Source organism: Euprymna scolopes, chromosome 39 (assembly GCF_053919585.1).
Source record: "Euprymna scolopes isolate OS-2025 chromosome 39, ASM5391958v1, whole genome shotgun sequence".
NCBI classification, from domain to species: Eukaryota; Metazoa; Mollusca; class Cephalopoda; order Sepiida; family Sepiolidae; genus Euprymna; species Euprymna scolopes.
Window position 1 is genome coordinate 49,343,948 of NC_136520.1, and position 10,523 is coordinate 49,354,470.

Genomic DNA, 10,523 nt, shown 5'->3' on the forward strand with positions numbered 1-10,523 from the left:
ACAAAGAACCGGTTTTCATCAAACGGAAACAGACACACGTGTGTTTTTAGAAAGACAATTTGTTTTTCGTTCCACTTTTATAAACATATTTATGATACATATCTAACTGGGATCTAGAAAAATATACGCAAATCGCGTTACCGAGAAACATATAATATGGAAATACGTCGAGTAAATTAAACATGTATATATATTAAGAGAACTCGAGATAGATATTTGTAATGGAAAAGATATTGAATATGGTAAAGTTTTACACCTAGGTATTGATAAATAAATGAAGTGGAAATTATTGAAATGCCAGTTGAGACAGACATGGAAATAAAAAATGGGGAGAGTGTCAACAAAAATATATTAATAGAAAAGGAGGCATCGTCCACGGCTATAGTTACGACGTTAAATAGATAAAGGGATTTTTATTTACAAGGGTGTCACCACTTATCAAGGCTCAGAGGCCACTCGAGGATAAGGGTTAATAGGTATGCATTAGTCATTGTGATTTTAGCATAGTAAACAGTGGGAATTTTGAAACTTGGATTACTTAGGGGGACGATTCAATTAGAACTTGTTCACATTGGACTTTTTCCTTTTTTTTTCTCATAGGTATCAACTCATTATCAAGGCCAAGAGGTCACTCAAGGATAAGGGTTAAAGAGTGTACAGTAGAAATTGGACAATATAATAATCATTAGTAATGAAAATTTGTTAAATTTGATAACTTATATGGAACGGCTCATCAAGAACTTATTTACGTTAGACTTGAAGACAACCATATTGTAGTCAGCCGGAAAGCAGGAAAACGGAAAACAATTCCACAGGCGTGCAGTTCTAATAAAAAAGCTTTGTTCATGGAATCTACGTTTAGGTTTAGGCACAGATAAAGAGTGGGGAATTATTGATAGTGTTTACAGCTAGACGAGTGTTTCTTGTGAAAGTTTTGCGAGGGGGACCATAGATTGAAGCTCAGTCGAACACTTTCCATGAAAATAACGATACATCAGAGACAAACTCGCAACATCTCTTCTGTGAGATAGAGGTTGCAAGGAAGAGAAAAGGACATCTCCTACGAGGCTACGAAGTCTATTTTGAACTCTATCAAGGCAGGCCAAGTCCTTTCTAGCAGCTCCTGCCCAGATGTGGCAACAGTATTCCATCCTTGGACGTACCTGGCTCTTATATAGATAGAGAATTGCATCAGTAGTGAGATATCTACTGGATCGATAGAAAGATCCCACCATTTTTCCAGCGGCATTGGCAACAGATTTGATGTACGTGTTCCATTTAAGATCAGGAGTAATGGTCAAGCCCAGAAGCTTGTCAAAACTTGAGGCCTCCTGAAGACGAGAGCCATTCATTTTAATTGATGCCAGATGTGGATCAGAATGTTGATGATGTAAAGAGAGAACCTTGGTTTTAGATGCATTAAAAGTAACCAGCCACTCCTTTCCCCATTGTACTACATGCTCAAGATCAGAGGAGAGAGAATTGGAGAGAACTTGGTCGTTTACTGTCTTAGATGTGGTACCATAAATGGTAGTGTCGTCAGCATAAATGTCTACAAATGATGTAAGGATGTGATTTGGAAGATCATTAATGTAGATCAGGAAAAGAGTTGGGCCCAGGATGGACCCATGAGGGACACCGGCATTAATACTGTGAGCTTCTGATTTTTGCCCATCAACTACTACTCTTATGAAACTATCAGAAAGAAATGATTTAATAATTGAGAAGACATTTCCAGCTATACCATGAAAAACACTAGTTGTCAGAGAGAGTCGGGTAGCAGTGAACAGTTACTTAATAAAGAGACAAAGAGCGTGTAATTATAGATTCACAGAAAGGTACAACATGAAAGAGTAATACATGTATTTTATGGCAGGAGTACGATTTCGAGGAGCTAGAATTTTCCACAGTAAGAGCACAGACGCAAAAAATATAGTGATAGAATGACAACAGAACTATAATTTGGTAAACGAGAAAAACATATGCACAGAAAAAGATAAAACATCCATAGTGACTAAAACAGAGACAGATACATAAAACTATTATTGAGTGCAGAGAAATACGCGTGGCAACGTAATAACCGCCAAAAAGTCGAGAGTAAATATGATAATTGCGGATATATATATATTGTGAAAAATAGAGTCAAAATATATAGTTGTAGAGAGACATTGTAGCTGATGGAAAAGCAGAACATACAAGAGAAACGGAGCGAGACAAATAACTGGATATTAATGAAATACAACTTTAAATTTCAAGAAAAGACTAAATTAAAAACATACATGAATACAAAATGAGCGAGGGAAGATAGAAAAATCGATGCATATAGAAATTATATATGAAAGTGTAATATCTAGAAAGACACGTAGGTAGATATTGTAAGATATGTTGTTTGAAATAAGATCAATATAAAAATAATGGCGTAATACAAAGAGAATGGTTTACATACTTACGGATATATATATATATATATATATATATGTATATATATATATATATATATATATACTTCAGAATAGTTTTTATATAACGATCAGTTGTTATGGAAACGTGAGATTGTTGGTTTACAAAAATATTACTGGCAGTAATATTCTATAAGTTATCCCATCTAAACAGGAATTTCTCGATATGCAAGATAGAGCAAATAAATTATATATATATATATATATATATATATATATATATATATATATATATTATAGTACAACTTATATTATGTATTATGTTATATATTAAAAGTCATATATGTTATATTATATATTATATTGTGCAATATATGTGATACTACATAATATAGACTTAACTTCTATAGTAAATATTACATTGTAAATTACATAACACATATTATAGACTATTATATTATATATTACATATAATAGGAACATTATATTATAAAAAAGGACGCTAGGTATTTATAAACTAAATGAGACATGGTATTCAATACACTCAGTAATGTTTGTGTTTATTATTCATCGCATATTACAATGGTAGGCACTTGTATATTCGTCAGCGGAATGGGAGGACGCCCTTAGAATTAGGCTCCAAAGGTTATACTATTAGATAGTGTATTATGACAAATGGTGGCTCGCTTAAAATCTGTTAACACTTAACTTAGCGGCTATACTATTATAGTTAGCTACTATTGCAATATCGATACAATAGAGAAAAAAACCTATAAACTATATAAAAGCACACGGGCGAAGAAACAGAAATACAGCGAAGTTTACAACTAAATTAACATGGATGATCAGATTTATATATTTTGAAAAGTACAGAGATTTGGAAGGAGAGAGCGTAAGATAAATTCAATGTAAGCAAAAACAACAACAACAACAAGAAACAAGAAGTGAAAGTATGCCTAAGTAGAGTAAGAATTGAGAAGTATAAATAGAATATATACAGACTTGCACTTTCAATAATTGCATTTAGCGTTTTTTATACTTTCTCGTTGTATATTTTGTTCATTATATTAGCTGTGCTTACGTTTATCCCAAAGCTCCACACGTCGTTTTAAGGAGCTTATTGCACGGATAGATGACACTACACTATTCAGACTTGAATTGCATCGCCCGCTTACAGGAAAATCCATATATCTTCAGTTAAAAATGTGTACATTTCGCAAACCGCTCTAGAAATCGATAAGGTGGAGCGCTCACTTCTATCAATTTATAAGTGGCGATTCCGACCCTTCATCCCGGTCATGGAAAGATCACAGGTTGCGATAAACTGCTGTAATATATTAAGAGTTTACGGTATCTGCAATTTAAGTTATTCGATTTGAAGTAGAACCGTCGAAATATAATGGATTCCAGATTATAGGTAATCTTTCCTGATGGGTCAAAGTTTCCCTGGAAAGATAATGGATAATTCAAGCAATTATGAAAGACCAGTACATCTTAAGCTGCATCCACTTAATTTAAGAGTTGGACAAATAAGATGATATTTCAACCTTAAGAAATACCGGGTAGAAATGTGCTTGATTTTAATTAAAAACTGTTATATCCGACGAAACTCCTATTTAAATGCAAGCGTGTTAGATTAAATAAAATTTTCTTTGCATTTTTCATGCAAACAAATTCCTTTTGCTAATTTCTTTTATGACAACGCGTACACGAATCTGAAATAATTTGTCTCAACATATGTGTGATTTTCAATTAAATTTGAGGTCCAAACCACGAAAATTGTGTATCGATTTGCAAGTACCGTTGAATTTACAGTAATTTTGCATAATTCGAAGCAATGCTCACCGAAACACAATTCTCTGAGAAAAATAAAACTCAGACTTCAACATTTTAATTGTTATTTCAATTTACGTACACGCAACCCAAACCCATATCCTCACAATATATCTGACTACGGCGTATTTTGTATACTACTTTCATTTGCCCCAGTAAAATGTTTGTGTTTGTTCTTTTTGCATTTGATTTGATGATTAATGGTAGAGGTATATAATGATCTGTCAATTTATATAAAAGTTATATATTAAGAGTTATTGGCGTCAATACGTCCATCTAAACATCCCAATACAGATGGGCAGTGAAGTAGACAACATGAAAACAGATGGCGCATTAGAACAACAGAAGGGAACCTCGTAGAAAAAAACAGGTCAAATGGAAAACCAAGAAGATGATAGAATGAGACCTGATAGATCACATGCTCCCCACATAGGATTGAATAGTTCGGGACAGAGTTACGTGGCTGAAGTAAAGGAAGGTGTTCATTATTGAGTGATACATTCTTATCGATGTTGATGTTGATACATACACACACACATAAGTACATACATACATACATACATACATACATACATACATGATGGCAGCAGATTCGTTTTCGGACATTGCCATTACTTGATGCAACACACACAAAAAAGATATACAAAAACACGAAAACAAATCGCTTATGGGCCGCACGAAGGTGGCTTTTAAGCCCTGGCAAATTCTGGAATTCTTTGGCACACATTGTGCAGACGTGTGCGCCACTAGCAGCACGTTCTTGATGATCAAATGCCGCTTCAAACCACCTGCTGTTTTGTAAGTCCACGCGCAGTTGACACAGGTTAGATCTGGCAACATAAAGCTGTTTGCGGCTCATCAGTCCAACTCTGTTCAGAAATAATGTTCCGCACACTTAACACTCCTGAACAATTAGGCGCCTCACCCATCCACTGCTCCTTTCTCTCTCCCTTTCCGGATATCACGTTTTAGCAGCTCATACTGGGTTCGATCTGCCTCAAACTTGCCCACACCTTCCCGCAAGGTCCTCTCCACTCGCTACGATCTAAAGCTCCCCCGTTCCTCCATGTATTGCACATGTTTTAAGGTGGGCCTTAAACAATCTTTGAATCTCAATTTAGGCTTTTCAGCAAGACGTCTTCCATCGGTTAGCTCGCCATAAATGAGTTGTTTGGGAAATTGGCTGTCTAACATCCTAACCACACGTCCACTCCATCTCAGCCTATTTTTGATAATGTGAGTTTCAATGCATTGACATTGGGTCCGAATCATTGACATACATTTATACATCACTTACATGATTGCAACGTCTTGTCAGACAAGTGTCACTCCCTAAGACATTGGAAGTTCATAAGCTAGAAAATGGCATTTAGTCCTGCCGTCGAATTCAGATGATCAAGCAGACATGACACTGAAGACGGTCATTGGTATACATACATATATACATATATACACGCACACACACCTACATATGTACACATATCACACAGGCATATATACATGCATACATACACAATACGCACACATATATATATATACATGCACACACATGCAAACATACACAAGACGGCCATCGGCATACATATAAATATATACATGCATACATACATATCTATAAGCATACGCTCATATATACCTATACACACAATGCATAATACGCAAACATACATATACATACCCACATGCATACACACATCTACATACATATACACACATATAGACACATATACAAATACATACACATATATACTTACACATACACACATATATGTACACATATGCACATAGATATACATACACTTAGCTACATATGCTTACACATACATATATATGCATTCATACACATACGCACATGCGCATATACACATACATATACACATTCATACATGCACATACACATATATGTCCGTACATACACAGAAACGTATATGCATATGCACACATACTAATATATATAAATGTGTATACATACACACACAAACATATATACACACAGACACATATACATGCATATACACATAGATATAAATACATATACACACATATAAATATACATACACATATACATACATATATACATTGATACATATAATGATGGCAGATTGTTACATGCATCCAGCATTTTAGGCGTTCACACGTCACAGCTTTTTTTTTTCGAAACACGACTTTCTTTTTTTAATAGAAAAAATGTCTGAGGAAGTATCTATACAAAGATGATGTTACAGGGTTTTAGCTTTGTACGAAAGGTAAATCTCTCTCTCTCTCTCTCTCTCTCTCTCTCTCTCTCTCTCTCTCTCTCGGTTCAAAATGTTGATATCCAGCAACAAGTAAGAGCAAGATAACCAGCAGCAAGTCAAACTGCAGACCAGCTTATTGCGGATAGGTGTTTCCCGCTTGTGGCAAGATGTTGATGAGATCATTAATGATCAAGACAGTCTACACATCGATAAGATAAATAAAATATATAATTTGCTCTATTTGGTTGAGCGCAACCCACAAGCTTTGGAGGAATCAAGTGATTCTAATGTTTGGAATATTTTCCAACCTGAAATATATATATATATATATATATATATATATATATATATATATATATATATATATAGACAGATAGTTTATATATATATATATATATATATATTTAGTTACATAGTTATATATCATAAATTTTCCCATAAATGATCTTTCGTAAACAGGTGGACAATTCCCTGATCCTGTGATTTAACCGAAACAGCTATAATGGAAAATTGATGATGGAATAAAAGAAGGTTATGAACAAATCGTAAGTCTTAGAGTTATTGCAAAAAAATCTATTCTATATATGCTCTGCTACTGTAAAACATATGCATTGAGATGTATTCTTATCTAATGGTAATTTGGTTTGTTTTCGTCGCAATCTGTAGACATTAAATAAAAAGGAAAAAAATAATTATAAAATAAATATTCACTATATATTAATATAAATATATATATATATATGTATATATATATATATATATATATATACACTCCTATCAATTCGATTTTCTTTCGCGTGCATTGATATTCATATTGAAAACCCATTTTCTATTTATCTAAATAGAAAATACAATTTGCTCATATATGGGAAGGGGAATTGCATTTAGTAGCAGAAGATCCAGCTAATTTGCAATTTTTAAACCTTAATTTTAATTAATTCCTTATAAGGATTTTTCGGTTTTCTCATGGAATGATCATCTTTAGTTAACTATCACCTGTAAGTATATCTATGCAGATATTCTACATGATTTATACTTGCATAATATTGGCGTAAAATTTTACAGTAAACACAATATTGTTTCCATATCTATTTATACATAGGTATATATTTCTATTTAATCCATCTATATATCTATCTATCTTGTATACTCCTATAAATTCGTTTTTATTTATTTGTATTGACATTCATATTAAAAACCCTCGTTTCTATTTATTTGAAAATAAAATACAATTTTCTCATATATGGGTTCTTAAATTTCATTCACTAGCAAAATATCTAGCTAATTTGCATATTCTTTTTAACATTAATTTAATTAATTCCCTGTTGTTTTTTTCGGTTTTCTCATGGGATAATCATCTTTAGTAAACTATTACGTGTAATTATATTGATGCACATATTCTACTTGATTTAAACTTTATTTATACATAATATTTGCGTAAGTAAACACAAAATTGTTTCCATATCTATTCATGTATACGTATTTAGTTTTGTTTAATTTGTCTATCTATCCATATATATATATATATATATATATATATATATATATATATATATATATATATATATATATATATATATATATATATATATATATATAAGTGAACGCGTTTCTCTGTGTGTGTTTGTGTGCGTACATTTCCCTATGGAATAACTTTATTAATTTTTAGTTTACAGACGAAATTTGATATAGAGTGAGCTGAGATTTCGGAAATCTGTTTAATTCGTTTTCGGCTACAAATTTGCATATTAAGGGGCCACATTTCAATATATATATATATATATATATATATATATATATATATATATATATATATATATACATATATATATGTGTGTGTGTATATATGTATATATAAATATGTATATATGTGTATATATATGTGTGTATAGATATGTCTGTGTACATATACATGTGTGTATATAGATGTGTGTATGTATATGTGCATATATATATATGTAAATATATATGTGTGTGTTCATGTGGGTATATATATAAATATGTGTGTATATATGTGTACATTTGTGTGTATATATATATATATGTATATATACCGGTATGTATATATACGTATGTACGTGTGCATATATATATATGTGTATATATTTTTATGTATTTTATTTTTGTGTGTATATGTATATGTATGTGCATATATATATGTATGTATATATATATGTATATATATGTATGTATATATATGTATATATATGTATATATATGTATATATACATGTATATATATATGTGTATATATATGTATATATACATGTATGTATATATATATGTATATATATATATTTGTATATATATATATGTATATATATATGTATATATATATATATATATATATATATAAAAGTGAACGTGTGTGTGTGTGTGTGTCTGAACATTTCCCTACGCAATTACTCTGTCAATATTTATTCTACAGACTCGAAATATTATATACAGGTAACTGAGATTTGAGAAAATCTTTGTGCTCCGTTTTCGGCCAAAAATCTTTCTGTTACGGAGTCAACGTTCAACTATTTACCTTTGAGAATTCCACAACACTCCCCTGCGAGAGTTTGGCTAAACAATATTAACTGTAGATATAGCTTTCGTGGATATGGATTTAAATTAATAACTTGATTTGACTCCAAAACAATAAATGTTAAGGGGTCATAAAAAGGGTCAATTTGTTTTTTTATTAAATGTCGCTATTTTTATTGGGGGGGGGGCTCAAATTACTGCTCCAAAAAACCCGGGAACGCAGAACTTAAATACTAGTATTATACATACATATATATATATATATATAAGTAAACGTTTCTCTGTGTGTGTGTGTACATTTTCCTTTGCAAAACGTCTGTCAGTTTTCAGTCTATGGACTCGAAATTTGATATACAGTTTTTGGAAAATCTGAGTCATACGTTGAGTTTTTGGAAAATCTGAGTCATACGTTTTCAACCAGAAACTTTACTGTTAAAGCGTCAAATTTCAACGATTTGACTTTTGAGAACGCTCTCAAACTCCTCCAACTTGAAATTTTAGATATTGATTTCTTGGACATGAATCTAACTTAACTTTTTTTGAGCCCAAAACAATATGCGTTAAGCAGTTGTAATAGGGGTAAAGGTTAAAAAAAATTGACTGCTTTTTTTTTTTTTTTGCTCAACATAAACCTCCAAACACCCGGGCAACGCTTGACTGAAGTGCTAGTCTATATATATATATATATATATATATATATATATATATATATATATATATATATATATATATATGAATAAGTGAACGTGTCTGTGGGTGTGTATGTGGGTATATGTATGTACATTTCCCTACGTAATAACTCTGACTCGAAATTTCATTTAAAGGGTACTGGGATTTGGGAAAAAGCTTGATCCGATTTCTTCCAGAAATTTGGCCGTCAAGAGGTCAAAGTTTAACGATTTGACTGTTGAGATCTCTACCAAACTCCTCCGACAAGTTTGTGTATAAACACTTGTGATTTTGGATATATGTCCCTTGGACATGGATCTAACTTAATAACTTAATTTGAGCCCAAAGCAATAAATGTTAAGGAGTCATAATAGGGGTCAATTTAAAAAAAAAATTTGGGCACTTCTTTTTTTTCTCAACATACGTCTCCAAATAGTCGGCCAACGTCGGGATTAAATGCTAATATATATAGAAAGGGAGATATATAGTAAGAGGGATTATAGCTCCCATCTGCTTTCTTAGAAAATAGGATTTCTGCATCTGATCCACTGAAGCGTCTGCTGTGTCTATAATTTTTAGGCTGGAGTTGACCCTCCAGATGCAGGTTTAGCAAAGTGATAATGCGACTTATCTTTGAAAAGTTAACAGAAAAAAGTTCGACGGAAAATAAACCAATTCAGTCGGAGCCAGTATTGGTGCAGGCGGTGAAGAAAACATGTTATAATGCTTGACCATCTACCCCTCTAGACTCCAAACAAGCTATTTTTGTAAGAATTTATACCAGTGGCCTTTGAAAGTCTAAAGGGAATCTTCCAGCGATGGAGTTATTTGCAATTTGTCGTTTATCTTTGATGATT